This window comes from Haemaphysalis longicornis, unplaced genomic scaffold, assembly GCF_048455015.1.
Source record: "Haemaphysalis longicornis isolate Haplotype H1 unplaced genomic scaffold, Haemaphysalis longicornis Haplotype H1 scaffold_6, whole genome shotgun sequence".
Taxonomy (NCBI): Eukaryota; Metazoa; Arthropoda; class Arachnida; order Ixodida; family Ixodidae; genus Haemaphysalis; species Haemaphysalis longicornis.
Genome location: NW_027526407.1, coordinates 189,735,298 through 189,748,417, shown reverse-complemented (window position 1 = coordinate 189,748,417; position 13,120 = coordinate 189,735,298). Strand labels below are relative to the sequence as shown.

General features: G+C 43.3%; 1 long non-coding RNA gene across 1 annotated transcript in view; it reads left to right on the top strand.

Annotated features, from left to right (window-relative positions):
- LOC144142131 (uncharacterized) overlaps positions 1 to 9,369 on the top strand; it is a 60,794-nt gene extending 51,425 nt beyond the window's left edge. Inside the window, exons 3-4 of the long non-coding RNA XR_013316850.1 lie at positions 6,874 to 6,995; positions 9,233 to 9,369. This is a non-coding gene — a long non-coding RNA (uncharacterized LOC144142131). The remainder of the gene's footprint in view (positions 1 to 6,873; positions 6,996 to 9,232) is intronic.
- The last annotated feature ends 3,751 nt before the right edge of the window (positions 9,370 to 13,120 follow it).

The window sequence follows — 13,120 nt, the reverse complement described above, 5'->3', positions numbered from 1 at the left end:
CTGACCGTGAACCAGGGAGAAGGAGCTTAACTAATCCTCTAACCGCACGCGGGAGTCGCGCGGGTCGTTTGTTGGAGTAAACGGCGGCGGGCGCCTCGATGTTGTTTGTGGCATATGCCGCCTGTGCGGACACCCCAGGAAGGGAATAAATAAAATAAGAATAGCTTGATTACTTGTTTAAACAACACAGAGACTTAATTTAGATAGGGGATTATTCTGCAGCCAGATTATCAACAGCATGTATAGACGACATAATGCCCGGGCTAACATTCATTCCTGCCTTTACGGTGTTGAATTTGTAAATAATGTAAGATTCACGTTGTTCGCGTTCTCTTGTAGTAGAAAATCCACTCTGTAAAAGTGTGACCCTGATGGAGTCGAACGGGTGGTTTTCGGAGTTAATATGTCGTGATAAGGGTAGATCCGGGAGTGAACGAACATGTGCGCGATGGTTGTTGAAGCGCATGCGGAATGCCGTGTCCGTCTGGCCAATGTATTGGATGCCACAAACACCGCACTCCAGAAGGTACACCACATTAGAAGAGTCGCAGTCGAGTGTCGCGTGAATTAGATGCTTGAAATTTGAGTTGGTGCTTTCTGCCACCGTGGTTGTCTGCATGTGTTTACATACGCGGCACCGTGCCTTTCCGCATGGTCGACACCCACCCTTGGGTGCCCTCTCAGTTTTGGCGTGTACGAGGTAATCTTTAATATTTTTGGGGCGCCTGTATACGACCCGAGGAGGTGTGGGGAAGATTTTCGAAAGCCGTTCACTCTGTTGTAGCATGTTGAAGTGCTTTTTCAAGATTTTGTTTATGTTTGGGGAGTTGCCCCCGAACGTCAAAACTAGGTTGCCTCTCCCCTTCTGATTTATTTCCCTTTCATGGTGCAGCAACTCTTGGCGATCAAGGTTGACCGCTTTGCAAATAGCGTCGTTGACTATGGGTGGTGGGTATTGTTGCTTCGCGAGTACATTGCGCAAGTTTTCTGCGTTTGCTTCGAAGTCCTCGGTGCGGGAACAAATTCTCCTAAATCGGTGGGCCTGCGAGTATGGGATACTCGTTTTGCAGTGGCGCGGATGACAACTGTCGAAGTGCAGATACTGCTGCCTATCGGTAGGTTTTTTGTACACGGTAGTGATCAGTTCTCCTTTGTCTGTATTTATATGCACGTCAAGGAAATTGATTTCCGTGGTTGAATACGTATAAGTGAATGCGATGCTTGGATGGGCCTTGTTGAAACACTCGATGAAGTCGATTAAGTCATCCTCCGTACCGGTCCAAATAAGGAATACATCGTCCAGAAAGCGTTTGTAAAAGAATGGCTTAATTTCGCGGGTTGATAGAAATTTTGTTTCGAGATCGTTCATGAATATATTAGCGTAGTTGGGTGCCATTCGAGTACCCATGGCAGTGCCGTTTATTTGTAGGTAATACTGATTGTGGAATTCAAAGCTATTTAATTCCAGTACTAGCTTGGTCAAAGTTTCAATGACTTGTGGGCTTGGCGACTCATGGTCCCGATGTATGCTATAGGATTCAACCAGGGCTTCAATCCCATCTCGGTGAGGTATATTTGTGTACAGAGAAGTTACATCTAGAGTTACAAGGAAGGCGCCATCAGGGATTTTTATGTTGTCGATTTCCCGTAGGAAGTGGTTAGTATCACGAAGATACGACGAATGGGTAGCGGGTATTTGCTTAATCAGGGAGTCTATGTAGCTTGATATTGGTTCGGTGAGAGTGCCTCTTCCCGAAATTATTGGCCTACCAGGGTTCCCTTCTTTATGAACTTTAGGCAGCATGTAAAACCTTCCTGGCGTTGCGTGTGCTGCTGTGAGTGCTTTACAGAGGCGTGGCTCTATTTCCCCAATTTTGACAAGATTATTTAGTGTAGTTGTTATTATTTCCTGATGTTCAACAGTTGGATCCGCGTCAAGTTTTTGGTAGAAAAATTCGTTATTTAACTGACGGTGGCCTTCTTGAATGTAGTCTGGTTTACTAAGTATTACAATACCTCCACCCTTATCGGCCGGTTTTATGACAATGTCTGTTCGATCACCCAGTGCCTTGAGTGCCTCGCGCTCCTCTTTAGAAAGGTTCTGGGCCCCTGGTTTGCGAGCGTTATAAGCCCGCAGGACGTCTCTTTGAACGGCCTCAATGTACGAGTCCAAGTGTTTTTCCCGCTCTGATTTCGGTGTCCACTGCCGCCCTACATTGACGGAGGTTGGGGCAGTGCGCTCCTTGTCCGGCTTATCGAAAAAATATTCTTCTAGGCGTAAATTTCGTGAAAAATTGTCCAGATCTTTCAGCAAGCTAAACTCATTGTATCGGCCGGTACTTGGGCAAAATGTCAAACCGCGCGAGATTAACGACCGCTCATGAATAGTAAGCTGTACCCCGGAGAGGTTAATTATGTTTTCATCTATGTTCTTTTGAGTTTTTGATATTTCTTTCGACTTGCAGGGTGGAATTGGGGGTGTAATTTTGGAATTTCCAATGTCTGTGTGGTGCGGAGCTGAATTGATTTGAGAAAACTCGTTTGAGTATGGAACAGAAAACTCGTTTGAGTATGGAACTTTATCCCTTGACAATTTTTTAATTTTGATTCTCATTATTTCATCTGTCTTCTTTTTCTCGAACAGTTCCAGTTCGCTGGCCTCCAGCGCAGAAAGGACAATATTATTCCTAGCACGAAGCTCCTCCGCCCTCAGAGACGCGAGTGTATTATCACAATGATCCACTACGATTTTAGTTAGCTGAAGTGATGCGGATTTAAGTGTTTCGTTCCAATTTTGTGTTTCACGTTTGTTAAACGTATGCATCGATGGTGTTAATGATAGAAGAAGGCCCCGGGGGGCGATCCCAGCCTTTAGGTATATTTTGAGTGTACGCACATGTAGATCATGGCGCACCCGCTTGTCAATTGTTTTCCTTATCTTAAAAAAATTAGGCGTCAGCAGCTGATCACGCGTGTCATCTGAGGGAGAGGAGGTCGGAACATTTGCACGGCCAGTATGTCAATTCATGCAAATACGACGTGCAGAGCCACAGTGTTTTCGGAGATCGTACCTTTTGACGGCGGGGGTGGCAGGGCTTTTCTCGTTTTCTGGACTGGATTCCAGAATCTCGCAGTCTCTCGCGCTCGGCTGGGGGTCGGAAGGTTGTGGGCTCGTTGAAGTCCGTGAGTTGAGTTCTGATTTCCCGGGCTTGGGCTCGATCGTCTGCAGGTTTTCCGACGGAGATGTGCTTGTGGCTGAGAGCCCTTGGTCCGGGCCTTGGGGTTGTTCAGGTGGTGCGCTGTTTGATCTGGCGATGGGTTTGGCTGGTTGCGGTGCTTTACGAGGCTTTTTGGGTTTTTTGTTGATAGCCCCAGAACGAACGCTGCAAGGTGTTTCGCTGGGTTTCCACGTGGAGTCCGCAGACGCTGCGTCACCTTTCTGGGGGGTCACAGTTGTACGCGCACTCCCAGCTGTAAGCCTTTGGTGAACGTTCAGACGAGCGACCGGGCTGGGCGCCGGTTCTCTACTGCTAGCAGAGGGACTGTTCGAGACCACCTGGGCGAAGGATGGTATCACTAGCTGCAGCTGGCTAGTTGCACTGGGGCATGTGGGGTAGGCCGTATCGTTCATGTGAAGGCTGTTCATGCAGGGGACGTCCGGGCTCGTCGGCGGTGGTTGGACGGTTACTCGGGGGAGGGCGTGGTCTCTCCAATCTCCGATTTGGGGTTTCCGGATTCGCAGCAGCAGGTTGTACAAGTTCCAGGAAAGTAGTTATACTCCCGTGAAGTTCGGGTGCAACCCATCCGCCGCCAACACCATCCGAGTGGAGAAGTGCTGCATAGCGTGATCGAGGTAGAATACTCCGGCCATTATATATATATAATGGCCATTATACCAAAGCTTATATATATATATATATATATATATATATATATATATATATATATATATAAGCTTTGGCAAGTTATATACCATGAAAAAATTCAGATGTCCGAAAAGACATACAAAAAATTATGAACCACCGTCGGCAGGTAGCCTTTTTAGTTTCCACACACTGATATAGAAGTTGCAGGCGAGATTAATTTCTAATGCAGTTCAAATTTTAAAGACAGTTGAAAGAATAACTCTCACGAGAATTTCTACCTAAATGTCTGCAGCTGTGGATAATGCATAGGCTTGTCATTTAATGCTCTGTATAGCAGCCATTAGTATTAAGGTAAATATACAGAATTAAAAAGATCAATTATGCAGCTTAAGATGGGTACAACTACATAGTTGTGTCTATCTTTGAAACGGAATCATCATTGTACTATTAGTGTACAATAGTTGTTTATTATACTTAACACTTATGTACTGTAATGTTCTTCATTGTACCTTTTCGTTATATTTCTTCATTGTCTGGCGCTCTGCTTGTTGGTCGTATTTTTATTAATCACTTTTTATTAATACTTTTCAGCTTGAAACTTTTGTGTTTTACATGTTGCAGTGCCAAAGGTATCGTCGGCTCATTTTATCTTGCCTAATACGATGCCGGAATCGGCCGCCGTAGAAATATCTAGAAACTGGAATCCGCCACAAAAATGTTTGTAAGGGAATGGTTATTCCTAAGTTAGCTAGATGCAATGCAATCAGTTCGTCACATCGCAACCCGCCAGCTTGCTTCAAGCAGACTCAATAAACAGATGACGCTCATTTGAACAGCACTTTATTGTATGCAAGGGATTGCCAAGGAAACGGAGCGAACGCATAAGCACAATATTTATGAGAAATAAATTGATAGCTGAAAGTGAGCTCGGGCACCACAGCTTCGATTCTATCGACGGTAGAAGATCACCTTTGTGATTTTATTAGGCATGTTTATACAAGAATTGATGATTCGAGATTCAAAGCGAGATACTATAGCAGACGACATGCAACTTACCAGAAGACGAGCAGACACTTCGATTATGTGATGCGCTTGTTGAAAGTAAATAATGGCTCGACACACACAGCCCATGCGTGATGCTTCGAAAAGCCCACGCTAGGATGCTCTTATAGTTCGGCAGCCACGCGTTCCCGTTTCACCCTAAGGGAGCTCACCAGTCTAAGTTTCAATAAAATACTCATGACCCAACTTTATTATATAGTAGGCCTCTGGTATCTCCCTCGCCAGGCTATAACGGCACCTACACACAAGTTTTTTCTTCCTTCAGGAGCGGCCTACGCGTGCATGCCGAGCAGTGGATAAATAGATGCGCGCATGCGCTGTTCTGAATGAACCGTTTATACTACAGGAAACGCCCACTAGCCCGTCTTCCTGTTTCGTTCACGTATAATTTGCCACATCAAAGAGGTATTCGATAAATCTTCACAACACAGCAGTCAACGTAGGCGTTGGTGCGAATTTTTTCGCACCCTTTTCTTTCAAGCTAACTTACTCTTTAAAAGATGTATAGCGCAACGAAAAGATGAAGAACAGAAAGGATGCGCAAGGAAAAAATGTTAACTTGCAATTATTGGTTTATTGAAGGAAGCACCTATTTATATCAACGGGGTACATAAAAAAGGCAACCTGCGCGACCCAAACAAAAAAAACGAATTATACATTTGATATCCCACCACGCATAATTATCGCCCTCTTCACGAGCCACAATCTTCAAGATAGGGCCATAAACAATAACTCTGGGCATCCGCAAAAATGCTTGTGTTGAGCGCTCTCCAGTCGCTAAGAAATCGATAGCCTATATCTCGCAAGTTATCAGTTTGTATTTAGTCACGGAGCTGTTCAAAAATAGCTTTCCTCACCCCGTTTGCAGACTGATACCAGAGGTACATTTTAACTTGAAGGATTGTTTTTTTAGTCGAAGGTATATATTTGCATTTGAAACGCAGACTTTCTCGCTACTAATTTGTTGAATTAGTTGATTGATTGATTGTAGGGTTTAACGCGCCAACGCAACGCAGGCGATGAGGCGCACCGTAGTGGAGGGCTCCGGATTATTTTGACCACCAGGGGATCTTTAACGTTCGCCGAAATCTCGTACACACGGGCGTTTTTGCTTTTCGCCTCCACCAGAAAAGCGGCCCCCGCGGCCGGGAATCGAACCCGCGACCTCGTGCTCAGCAGCGCAACGCCTTAGCCACTGAGACACCGCGGCGGGTGTTGAATTAGTTATTGAAGGTGATTGTAGAGTGCTTTTTATATTCGTAGAATACCAAGGGCCTCAACATCAAACGAAATAAAAGATCCACCATGACAGAAAATCCAATGGAGCAGGAATATCTGTCGAAACAAAAGGTCTACCGAGACAGTAGATCTGATCGAGCCTGAATATCCACTTACGTAAGATCAACCAAGACACAAGAATCGATCTATCCGAAATATTCAACAAGATGAAAGACCGACCGAGACGAAATAGTCACAGAAGAATTTTTATATTTCTTTGGATTTTTCCTGCCATCACAACTCTAGAACTGAATATCGAAGGAAGGCGACGTAAGCGGGCTTCACCGATTTAGTAACCACGACATTTTGGCGGAGGATGCAGTTTTAGTCTAGGGTGCAGTTTTAGGCGGCCGCTATCTGTACTAAGAAGGTGTCTTGGCCTACTCTTTGGCAATATAAACTTGGCTTGCTTGAAAACGAGCTCTATTTGCTTTAAATTGTTATCGGAGGTGGCTATGCACTGCTGTGAACCAGCACCTCCAACTTTCCTGGTACTCGTTTCAGTTTGAGGATAGGCTACGTCGACCTGCGGTTTCTACAGCCTTGCGGTGGTGGTGCAACCGCGGCTAATTCTTTGTTTAAAACGCTCTTAGTGTCGTTGCGCACTTTCCCGTTCATATTTTAACTTACTTTCATGTTAAGACTAAAAATTTGTTCCCTCTTGCAGGTGCAACTTACAATCGTTTTTGGATGGAAGGGCAGAGAATTAAGACGCGCATACTGTGGCGGCAGCATAATAACGGAAACGGTCATCCTAACGGCCGCCAACTGCTTCTATGACCCCAAAGAGTAAGTTACCAAACTATGTGGTTATACCCCCAACAATACCATCACCTGTTTTTGGGAGCACAGTCACCTGAGTATTCCATATTTTAAACTATCTTTTTTGTTTCATTTTACAACTCATTTCATTTCTCCCCAACAAGGCAGCTTTCTTGAGAAGTTGACAACAGTCGAAAGCAGAGACGGCCAGTGTAAATAAACGTCTAAACACCCCAAATTCTAAGGTGACTTTTTTTGGTAGGGCTTCAATCTGCTTTGATTCATATTGAATTAAGTATTCTCCAGCAGGTGCCTCTGAGATTTGTCTTTTGTGCTATTTTTTAAGTGAATGTTACAATATAAACAACGTTCTTGCCAGACGCAATACTACGAAGCAGATTTTTTTTATTTTTGAGGCACGCATTACTCCTCCAGCAGCTAGTTCCCTGAAGATTATTGAGCAGCATTTCGTTTTAAAAAGATTCAAAACATCTCAAACAAAAACCAATATGACAAGAGTAACTAGCATTAGACTGTCTTACCACAATCTCCCGATGTGCTCAAAAATACTCAAACCGATACTTCAGTATTGCAGTCAGCGATGCACTTTTTATTACAAAAATACAGTCTTTTACCTGGGCATACTTCGGCGTAAACGTACATCTAGCGAGATCCGTCGCCAGTTGAAACTGTTTTTTTCATCATCGCCTTTTTTTGGGGCATTGGATGTTTCTGAGGCTCATGATCATGATCAGTTTAAACGTCAAACATACCGGATATAATTTTGGGCGAACTTTTGTGTAGCGTAATAAACATGCAACATCCTAGTATAATTGTCAAGTGCTGCCAAATTATCACTAGTAGTGCAGTTTTTCTGTGCGGTTAAAATGCACACCCAGATTTTGTTTGAAGGCATTGCTGTAGTTTTACAATGCGCAAGTTCAAAAGTTTGTTTGACCTAAACCAAGTTAAAATCATCGACGCACACATGTACGCAAACAACTTAGACAGAAAAAAGAGAGATGGACTGGGTGTCCACAGAGGCATCACAAAAACACTATTGTACTATAACCGAACCTGCAGAAACAACGGCACACCCATCTGCATCTTATCCAACATTTACCAAAGGCACGTCTAGTGCTTCACCGATTTATTTACTATTTGAGCTGTCTGAGACAGCTAATTGTACCCTACAGAATGGTTTGTTTTAAGCATAATTGCTGCTCGGAAAATTGTGCCATCTACACATGAGCTTTATATCACTCTTCTCCAGCTTCCCTTTCGCGGAGTTTTCTGAGGGATAGAAAAAGCACCGGAAATGCGTACTACGATGAGACTTGGTAAATTGTTATCAAATAAATCAAAAACACCGGTGGAGTAAAAACACCTTAGAAAAGCCGACGCTCCTATTTCCGTAAGCAATGACCACAACCGAAATTTCTTTTATGTTGCATCCCAACATTGATCCCACCATACAAAGTACAATATCTTAAAGACGTGTTATTAGGTATGCGGCAAACTAACGCTTTCCGGTGTTTTACGGTGTCATTATGCACACTGATTTATCTAAGCACCAGGTTGGGTGCACTGATGCACAATATAATGTTTGGTTGATGCGAAACACATTATTTTTTGTTCAACGCAAATTGCAAGAAATGAAGGTAGTTCTTCAGAAACCGCTAGGAGGAAAGTGAAGAAAATCAGGCTTCTACGGTGTTCACAATCAAAAAATATAAAACGGCCAAATAATAATCTCAGTTAGAACTTTCCAATTTTCAGGTTGTTTTATGGCCAGACACCAATATAATACGCCTGCGCCGACTTTTTCCACAATAAATTACGAACACAGTTATAACTAATAAGCTAGTTGTGTAGTTATCGTAGTTGATAAACCAGAACAAAAAGAACAGCTTTATGACGCAAGTCAATTGCTATCAGTAAAAAAAATAATAGAACATTCTCTTACCTAAGCTAAAGTACACTAACAGAAGTGGCGAAATACATAGTTTTAATTTGTTTCACTGTGTTCAGATTACCTTAACTGTAAAACAATACCTAAAACATAGCAACCTCGCTTATTTGACAAGGAGCCCAAACACTGAATGTAGTTTATTTGTGAACAGAAAGCAAACTGTTAGAGTGTGTTTTTGCTCAAGATAATTTTGAACCTGAAACAATATGTTTTTTAAATAGCTGGAAACAAGACTTGTATGGGCATTATTTGTTCAGTTGTGGGTTAATATTTTTATTGTTCAATTTGATAGAAAAAACAATCGGTTACATGAGGTGAGAGTCTTCTACAACACAACTGCACAAGAAGCAGGTCCGATGAAATTAGCGGACCGTGTCATAATCCACCACGGGTACTACGTTCAACCTGATATCGTCGACATAGCCTTACTCCACGTAAGTGAACGCCTGCCGATTCTTTCAAAGTTGAGTAATTTTGTGGACTAGTTGTGTATTTTTTTGTCAGCGTGGTTCCGGCGACAAGACATTTTTATCTACACGTGAGAATATATATTCCAGGATGTAGAGCACAAAAGTGGCCGCGTATAAGCTCACTGAACTAAAAATGAAGTCAAAAGGCGCTAGTCATCTGCCGAAGCCATATAAATGCTTTCTTTTTCTTCTCGTCCATTTGTAACTCATTACCTGCCGCTTCGCTCTGGCGTCGACGAACACGATGCATATTCGGTCACGTGAAATCAGTTAAAAGGTTTCGAAGGCTCGCTTGCCACATTCAGTACCCTTCAGTTACTGCTTCGTTTGATGAGATTCCTCTAGGCGGTTTATGCTCGCGTGCAATATCTTGTTGTATTTTTGCTTCAGAGCTTTATTTCCAAAACGAATTTCCTTGTGTGATATTACGGAAAGGCAGAGATGCTGCAACTTCACTTAAAACCTTGCAAATACCAGTCATGCACATACGATTCGCATGCAATGTGACTCGTCTTTTGTTCTTGCTTAACAATGCTGACATGCATGTAGTGTCTTTCCAGACTTTGTGATTTCAAGAATATAGACTCCAAATTATTTTTCAAGAATTTCTCTTAGCTCTGGCGGGGTTGCTGTATGAAGAGCCAGACAGACAGGCATGCAGAGTTAAAGCAAGACTAACATTTTTGGTTTTAAATAGCACAAGAAAGACTGTAGTATTTAAAATACTGCAAGTGTACGAAGTTTAAATGTTTCCTTCTGAGGGCGTGATCAATCATTGTAAACAAGAAAAGTGATACGGATTTAGCAGCGCCGACTTGTTTCTGGTTGTTTCCTTTCTCGAAATTCGACAGCCCGTGTTCGTTTAGGATGTTTGATTGGATCAAAATATTTGACCTAATATATAAAAGAGCGAAAAACGTTTCGCTATAGCCGCGTTCAGTCTTGGGAACCGCCGTGCCAAGTAGTTTCGTCCAAGATGCCTCATTTTGTTCCTAGTACTAAATCAGTTACATTTTCTCTGTCATATTGCATGAAGGTTCTAAAAAAACTTCACAAGCAACGTTAGTGTCTAAACGTTGACAACAGTAATATGGGCCTCGTGCACTGCAGTTTCCAGTAAACATGTGGCACCACCTCGGTTCGGCGGCGGAATTTTTTACGAAGAACAAAATAAACAAAAAACATTCGTAAGGGGCTTAATTTTAACAACAACCGGAAGATTAGTATACAACAATTACACCGTTTTATTCAATTCACAATTGTTACAATAATAAAAATACTCCGCTGGCGAGTTGTGCGGGAATACAAGGTGAAATAATTTAAAAAGCGCCCCTTCTCCAATAAAAGCAGACGACTGTACAGGGATCAGCTGCCTGCGACGCCGACGTGCACAAAGCACATAGTACCCGAAAACAAATAAAAAGAACAGATAAATAGGTGCATTTGCGAATGTGCACGCTACTTGGCGTATGACTGCTGCGAAAAAATGCCGTGTATCCAACAAAAGGGAACGAGTGCTTATTTCTGTAGCGCCTCAAATAGTCTTTGGTGTCAGTATAATCTGTGCACGCATCAGAAAATAGATGGAACATCCAAAGGATATGCATGCTTCAATTTTACGTAGTCATACAAGAAAAATATAAAGCTGTAAAATGAAAACAGAAACGTAAATGTTTACGCTACACAGCGACACAACAGTAGACATTTAGACACACACCAGCCACAATTCGGAGACTCGCATCTGCACTTTTATTGAAATGTATCTCAAATATCTCAAACATTTGTTCCTGTATAACTTGTAGTTTGCGTTTCTGCAGCACTCGGTGAAAAACCCCGGTGCGGCACTCGGTGACTTCAAGTTGGGTGGTTGCGAAAAATATTTTTGCTGAAAAAGATAACTTGCACCAGCATAACTATTCACGCTTACATGTAGTTACACAAACATCACGTACAACTCTGCCAGCGTGAAACAATCTCTATTATTCCAAATGGTCGTATATTTTTATCGGCAGAGGAATCATTTGTGCACAATTAAAGCTCCTGTTCTGCTATCTACCATATCTGTGCCCGTATCTATGTCGGGCGGTAAACAACAAGGTAAATAAACGTTCAGAGGCTTTTATGAAAGCTTCGTCTCGCGCATATACGTCCAAAAGTATTCGCATATAAGGTACGCGTTTAAAAACCTATGAAAGCACTTTAAAAAGCATTGCGATGCTTTTCTGAGCCCATCCAATGACGTCATTGTAGTTTCAGCAGTTTGAGGTAGAGTTTACGCAAGCATCTGCATTTTTCAAATACCTGGCTCTACAAACCTGAATCTTCGGGCTCTTGAGGCCGAATATCCTTGATGTAGCAATATACACACGAACCTTTCGCCGCAATTTTGCACACACAACACATCAAATCCCTTCCTGACACGTACAAGGCACAGTGGAGTGTATGCACGGGAGAAATTCGCTTCTGCAAGCACAATAAAGTTGCATCTTCGGTATTCTCACAATAAGCTGTCCGTCAACTGCTTGGTTATGCCAGCAGTCCTAACCCAGCAGTTCTTGTCTAAAACTGAATAAATGAAATCCACCAAAGCGACCAAAGCAACCTAGGTGTTACCGGCGGTGTTGGCACGTCCTCGGGGGCGGCAGCCCCACAAACGTTTTTCCATTGGGGAAGCGATCGCGCCTCCCTTCACACATACATTATCGCTTCCGGGAGGAGACGCACACAGACGGACACTCCTGCATTGATCTCTTTCTCTTCGTAAGATGGCGGATTTTCGTCTTTTTAATTGTATCTCTTTTTTGGGCGGTGCTGCTGGTTTTCAGTAGAAGCCGGTGCGAAAGGACCGTGTGACCGCGCGCTGCACGGAGACAATCCGGCGCTTGTATAAAACTGGTTTTTGTGTTATGAATCGCTTTCCTCTCGCCTTTGGGAACTATATTCTGTTCAACAAAGTACCGTTTGTCTGTTCGTAGAGCATGTCAAGAAAATAACGGTCTTTTCTTCTTTCTCTCTCTAATAATCGTACTGCGCGGAATACTATGCTCCGGAAGACGTCTGCTCACGGACTTCAGAAGTTATGCCTTCGTTTTGCGCAAGATGGCGCTGAACACAGCACATCACTGGCGCCACCATACCAGCGCACGAGGCCCATAGGTGAAAACTAGTAAACAAAATCTTCCGGAACTTTCGTTCGCCACGCACAATATTTCAGTTTGTTGCCAAATCATGCAATAATAAAAGGAACCCGTCTCGCCAGACCACGACGACACGATCGTGGAAACGCGGCTTGCTTTGACATTAGCACAAGATTTATCTATATTATGCGTTAGTGTTAAACATTGTGGGTTTAGCTTGTGGAAGCACAACTTTGACCGAATTCAAGAGGGCCAGTTTCTGATGTGGCCAAAGTCTAGGCACTCAACTCGATATAGCAGCGTTTGGAGTGAGCTGTGACCTACATTTTGCCTGGGGCTAGGTGCTCATCTTGGCTCAAACGAGCTGTCCACGTAGGTGGTCCATGAGGCATATCAGCAAACACTGCCTCGCATCGTTTAAAGAGCGGAGTAGGTTGTTACTGGGCGCATGTTTGCTGGTGCAGGAAAAGAATACCACAAAAATGCCGACGTTCGTAAGTGCGTCTTGCGGCTACTTGCGAGCGTCCTCGCCGGCCGCATGGCTCTAAAGAAAGAAACTGGAAAACATCCCCC